Source organism: Odontomachus brunneus, unplaced genomic scaffold (assembly GCF_010583005.1).
Source record: "Odontomachus brunneus isolate Ranch 3 - 2012 unplaced genomic scaffold, Obru_v1 Obru_scaffold_015, whole genome shotgun sequence".
In the NCBI taxonomy this organism is placed as follows: Eukaryota; Metazoa; Arthropoda; class Insecta; order Hymenoptera; family Formicidae; genus Odontomachus; species Odontomachus brunneus.
Window position 1 is genome coordinate 2,388,358 of NW_022639465.1, and position 6,918 is coordinate 2,395,275.

The 6,918-nt window shown below is 40.1% G+C and overlaps 1 protein-coding gene across 1 annotated transcript in view; it reads right to left on the reverse strand.

Moving 5' to 3' along the window:
- The window catches only part of LOC116841370, a 122,599-nt gene that overhangs the window by 69,144 nt on the left and 46,537 nt on the right, over positions 1-6,918 (reverse strand). The gene's annotated exons all lie outside the window — the stretch shown is intronic.

The window sequence follows — 6,918 nt, forward strand, 5'->3', positions numbered from 1 at the left end:
TATATATATATATATGTGTGTGTGTGTGTGTGTGTGTGTGTATTTGCGTTAAAAAATTGATTTATAATTATTATTTTACGTTTATATAATTAAATATTTTAGTTCATTTTAAAGAAGAAATTAAATTTCTTCGTTAAATTTCCTTTCTGTTTTATCTTCTTAAAAAAATATATATATACCAAATGACTCGAAAAACTATAACGACAATACTATTTTATAAAAAACTTTTATTTTTTCTTAAATTATGAATTTTTTTCTAATATAATTATATATCACTTAATCACATATAAAATTCAAACATATTTTATAATATATTATATAATAGTCTTCTTTATATAAATTTCCGAATATTGTTGCTAGTTTGTGTCCTAAAAAAATAATTAGTCAATTATTGAGACTTTACAATAAAATAATAACAATAAGTTTTTCGTGAAATTCCAACAAGAAATTTAGAGCTTTTGCGTCTAAAAGTTGTAGTCTGTGATCGCTTTGACGTTTCAAATCGATACGATGTGATATAGCCGATGACGAGCGAGTTTCGTGCACGAAAAAACGGCTGAGAACCGCTGTGGTCTCTCGATGCACCTGGAGGCAGGCAACTTCCCAGACGTCGACGCGCGACGCTGTCCGAAAGCGACTGCACAGGCGAAGTTATGACGGCAAATTACCGCGAACTCGGACGCGATGAAATACATGGTCAACGCATAGTGCCGCGAGACTTTGTGTAGCGCCATGAAATATCTGGGACAAGATATTCAGATAGCTTTAAACTCAGAAAACACTCTCAAACTATTCCGAAAGTGAATATTCCAAACTTTGGCTTTGCATGCAAAAATTCCTAAAAGAAGAGTTAGCACATAGTTGAAGAGCCCACGCAAAATCTCCCCGTATATACTTTAATAAGAGAACGTGACGAACGTCACCGCGATCTCCCAAATTTTTTTCCGCGGTGAAGAATTAACTTTTCTTCGACATCTCCTCGCTGAGATTTCAGTCACAGACGCTTAAGATTCTCACCGTGCCGCCGCACTTCCGTTGGCCGGATGCTCGAAACTTCAACATCTCGAGGAGACTTTCTCGCTCGGTACCGCCGCAGTTGACAGAACGCTACCGCGGAACGTGAAAGCACCGGTGAAAAAGGTCTGTTTCAGCCCTTTGTCGGCCGAAAGAACTTTTATCGTCGCAGCGACCGTCGAACGTTGTACGTCTTCCTGGCGTGTCGCCCGGAACGATATATAAGGCGGAAAACTACCGCATCCCTTTATGTTACATTCAGAGTCTCTTTCGATTCCTCTAGTCCGCTAAAACTAAACGACGTGTATGTGATGTCGCTCGTGCTTTTCGCAGGAATGCTCGCCTCAAACAAGTCACCGTTCGTATGATATTTCGTTCCTTCTATTCGCCGAAGAGTCTCGCAAGCTGTAAGGTAAAGGTACCAATGCCACACTAATAACACCACACTGATACCTCTAATTCTGGACACTCTTCTTATTTTAGTCTTTAAAAACAAACATGTAAACTTCTAATATTGAGAGAATACATGTACAGATATTCTATGCAAAAAGTTTAAATCCCATATTCGTATTTAAAAACAAAACATTAAGAATGAGTCAGGCATTAGTGTTACTAATATTGTCCAGGCATTGAGTGCTTTTATCTCACGCGGGATCCTCTCCTATTGAACTTATTCGATTGACCCATGTATCGCGGAGCGACGGCTGAAAAATCGATCCGATTCGTTCCTCGCGCAAGCGAATCGAATAAAAATGCAGATTACGTGAGCGAGCCGTCCGCGGGATAACAAGATCCGGTGCGTTGGATTTCGCGAAATGAGAACTGTTCGCAGAGACGCGGGCTGAGACTCGAGGACGCTGAGACTTGAGGAGGAGAGCCAGATGGAGAAGAGACGGTGCACAGCGCGTAAGAGGAGAACGAGCACTGAGGCTAGCTAGCATCCCTGGACGGGATGCATCCGCGTAGTTGTCGTCGCATCGCCGTCACATCGGCGCCAGACTTTTCGTCTGCAGCAGAACAACAAGGGAGCTTTCCCGGCTGACCTTCCCCGCGACGCTGTTTGGATTTCGCGATCGGGGGCGAACGGAGGGTGGTGCGCGCTGAGATGGACGGCGACCCGATTTCCCACCGCCCGCAAACGACTCCATTCTGTTTACACCGCGCGAACTGGCACGCGGCCACAACAAGACGCAACGTCCTATCGCGGTTGCTCGATTGAAAAATGACTACATTCGGTGAACACGACCGTTCAGTAGAAATTATTTATGATCGATGTATCAGAAGTACCAAAAGTATCTAAAAGTAAATCACTCAACCGTTTTATTCGCAATAAATGTCTCTTACACCCTTTCTTCGCGCTTTCTCATCCCGCTCAAGCCGTACGAAATAGACTGACCATTGCTGCAAGAGGGATGAAGTCAGGATTAGTAAAGGAGGATAGTAGAGAGTCAGATGCTTTTCTTGGATAATTGTCCACTTGGTAGAAAAAAAATTATGAAGGAGAATCGATCGTGTGTAATCAAAGCATCCTCTATCTTTCTTTCACTTTCTTTCTCTATCTTTTTTTGTTTCTCCTACACTGAGAGAAAAATTACATTAAAATCAACAAATATTTCCTTGATGGATGCCATTAACATATTTACTTAAATCTGCATTATCTTTTATTTAAATCAAATATATGGGGTAATTATGTAGAATAAGGATTTTTCCGAATTTTGATATTTTTTTGCTGCAATCTTGATAAATATCTTTGTTGTTATTCCAACATTGATAATCAAATGGGGGAGCCGAAAAGTACGTAACCTTTCAATGTTTTTAATTATTTCTCTCTACGTAGCTTTTCGAGGTTTGTGGCATCTCCATTTTAATTTGCGATTGTTAAACTTTAAGTTAAGTAACTTTAAGTTAAGTAACTTTAGCTAAAATACAACAGATTTGCGCCCCCCCCCCTCCCCCGCGATACGGGGAGTCTGAAGGGCGTAGTCCCCCAGTTACACGGCTAGAGACAGGCACCTTTTTTATTTTTTATCATATTTCAATAATATAAACATAGCTATATGGCGGTCGCTTACAGTTTCCGAGATATTAATAAAAAAGATGCATGAAGAAGCCTGTCATTAGCCGTGTAACTGGGGGGCTACGCCCCCCAGACCCCCGTACCGCGGTCGGGAGGGAGCCAAGTCTGTTGTACTTAAGCTAAAGAGTGAGAATTTTTCACAAAAGTGAAAGGAAAAGTGTGTATTTTATAGGACTGTCTTGAAAAATTGCGTTACATTCATACTTTCTTTGTTAATAATTTTTTAACAAACAATGAGCGACGGCTAAAACCTTCAGATTTTTTAAATCATTGCGCTCGATAATGAATTAAACCGCGATGACGAAGAAAACCGCGGTGACAAATGAAACAGGCATGATTCATAATAAAAGAATTAGCCAAATCGGTTAAAAATGTTGTTGAAACATGTTGTTTCAAGCAATATTTGTGTTATATAGTAAAATGGATGATACTAGTTGTATTACTTACGTACTTTTATTTTTGTTTTGTTTTATTGTTATATTACTGTAATATGGCGTTAATTAATAATTAATTAATACTTTTTTATTGTTTATGACTGCATATCTTTAAAATACGATTTAAAAACCCAATGTACAATTTGAAGACCCGGTCTCCAATTTAAACAAAAATTCAATATTTATTTTTGTAAAAATTATTTTTTTATATTACCAATAAAGTAGTGTTTGTCACTAATAAATAAATGTTCTAATCTTTTCAGTACTTTGTTGCAATTTCAGTCTTAAACCTTAAGGGATATGATATTCTACAAGCATATGTTAGAAAAAATAGTTAAAAATAGATAGTTTACATATTTTTTAGGCTCCCCCATTTGATTATCACTGTTGGAATAACAACAAAGATATTTATCAAGATTGCAGCAAAAAATATCAAAATTCGGAAAAGTCCTTATTCTACATAATTGCCAAATATCGTTTACCTGATTTAAATAAACAATATTAGGTTTAAATAAAGAGAATGTAGATTTAAGTATGTTAATGGTACTCATCAAGGAAATATTTGTTGACTTTAATATAATTTTTCTTTCAGTATACGTCGCCCTCCTGGAGTACCTCGCGTGACAGAGAAAGCATTTGACTCGGCGTACCTTCGTCCTCCGATCTTGTTGTCATTAGACTATAATCACACTGCCCCTCGGGCGCTATGACGAGTCAAGTATCCGCTATCGTACCGACGGCAAAGCGAAGCCTGTCACTGTGAGAGGCAGAAAGCCAAGTTACCGACAGACGAGTGAACGAGCGAGCGAGCGAGCAACCGCGCGAAACGCTCGAGGTGGTAGGACCCGACTATCAAACGGAATTCCACGCTGTACGTAAGCGTCTTTGAAACTTTTAACTATGCGAGACACGACTTCTCCCAACTACCTACGTCGCGACAAAACTTAGGGCGCTTCGCTTCATTACCAGCCGACGCGAGTCACTAGCCACGTCTGAGAGGAACTTTCCGAGGTATTTCGCGGCAACTTGTACCGAACTCTTTATTAATAGATCGTCCTGTGTACGCGAATAAACAGAACGTCGACGAAATTGTCGTTCGCTCGCGGACGAAGTGATCACATTGAGGAATATCAATTTAGTCGTCGTCAATGTATCTCTCTCGCAGCCAAAATAATACAATCGCATCCGTGAACGGAATCCTCTTGACCTCAAGAGAATTATTCTAAAACTAGGGAAAAGATATTCCAGGCATAACATTAAAAGGGAAATATACTCCTCCGGTAACAGTTTCCGCAGGGAAACTTTGATTGCATTGACATGAAGTTTGATAAACAAACCAACGCGTTTTGCTCGAAAGACACAAGATTTCTTATGACCCAAGTTTGATTCTGAGAATAAAAAATTCCGTTTCCTTCAACCAATACGCGTTGACTCGTTTGTAACAAGCGCGAATTTCATGTCAGAACAAACAAACTTACCTCTCTCTTCGCGTGAATATAGAAAATTATTTATTATTATCTCCAGTTTTTTATACAAACAGAAAAATAACCTCACAAAAAACTCAACTTATATTAAAGCAAATATTAAATTCTAAAAAAAGTTAGAAATAACAACTTGCGACCAGAGTTCTTTTTTGTGAAGTACTGGGATATTTTCCTTTTGGTTTTAGTAGAATATCCCTTTTTTATCATATTTTACATTGTGTTATTATCTAGAAAAATATAGTTTACCTGCACATCTCACCACCATCACCTGATTTCGTCCCCTTGACTATGTGATAATTTAATTTAGACATTTTAATTAATTTAGATTTGTTCTAGATGTAAGAATCTCGAACAACGCCAGTTTAAGCTAGTGCAACATAACCGTAACGTAACATATATATAAGAGGATTCCGTCAAGAATGAGATTATATTTTTTATATAGGATTTTACATCTCGCCGACGCAGTTCTCGGGATGTTGTAGTGACGCTGAGGGACGTCACGTCGCGATTTCTTTCGATCTTGTCGAGTCTTTCTAAGTTTCGCCATACGACAAACTAAAAAAACCGACGCGAAACGAAGGAAGCTATGGAGGGAATTGCTCTCGAGAAACGCGGAATAATAGCGTACAGAGATGAGAGAACACGGCAAGAAAAGCGAGGAAAAATCCGACGAGATGATGCGGGGAGAAGGGCGGTCGAGGCGACCGGTTGAAGATCATCGTGACCGACTCTGTGCGCGGCACAGGAGAGGGTAATAAGCGATCGCGAGAACAGCGACTGGCAGAGCCACCCGCGGCCATTCGCGCACTCTCCGCGAAAAATGCGCGCATAATACGCACCACGATCGTCCTGAACGCGACATTTCAGGATCAGCCGGGATAATCGAGAAGAATTCGGCGGATCAGCGGAATTTGGCGAGATCGAGTGTTTGTTAATCCGATAAGTTAATTCTCGCCATTCGAATTTTCATGCGACTCGGCGAAAATATCGAGAAAAATATGTGCGAATGATCGTCTTTAAGAGAGCGCGACCACACTGAGAGAAAAATATAGGTGTCTTTGACGTCAACTATACTTTTTTGTGATTTTAACCAAAAAAATAATTAGAAGAACCATTTTTCTAATGACACTTACTAAAATGATGGTTTTTCTAACTATTTTTGTGGTTAAAATCACAAAAGAGTATAGCTGACGCCAAAGAGACAACTATATTTTTCTCTCAGTGCAGCGTCCTCTGACCACAAACTTCTATATATAAACTAGCTAATAGCCGTAATAAACTTGCTAATAGCCGTATTTAGCGAGTGGTTGGAAAAATATCGAGCGGCCATCTTTAAAAGAACCGTATCATATGGGAGTAGTAATGATACGCACTATAGCATATTGCTTCCTCCCACTCATACATTGCCACTCAGGTATGTGAGGTCCTTTCAAGGATGGCGGGCGATATTTTTCCGACCAAATAATCCTTAACTAAACTATACCTATTTAGCAGTCTAGATATTATATAGAAGTCTGTGCCTCTGACGAGTCTATTTCGTCGCAAAGATGATTCTCGTCATCGCGCTTGCGTAACTCTCGTCGAATTCGGGGAAAGCTTGATGCGCGCGTGTGCGGAAGTACCCTCGTAACCGATTATACAAGGTTGCATCGGCGTTTCCGAATCGATTTTATACTTCTCGGAGGAGAAGCACGGCAATCACGCGGCGCGACAGACCGAAAAATTGAATACTCCCGAGTGCGTCCGATCGAGCCGCTGCTTCAACGATGAAATCGATGCCATTTTTTTCCGCGCATTTCCCAACCGTTACGCCGCCTTTGCATAACTGTGAGAACAAATCGATCTAACGGTGCCGGAAACCGCCGAGACTTCCGTCTATCCCCCGCGACCGTCGACGCAATACACCGCG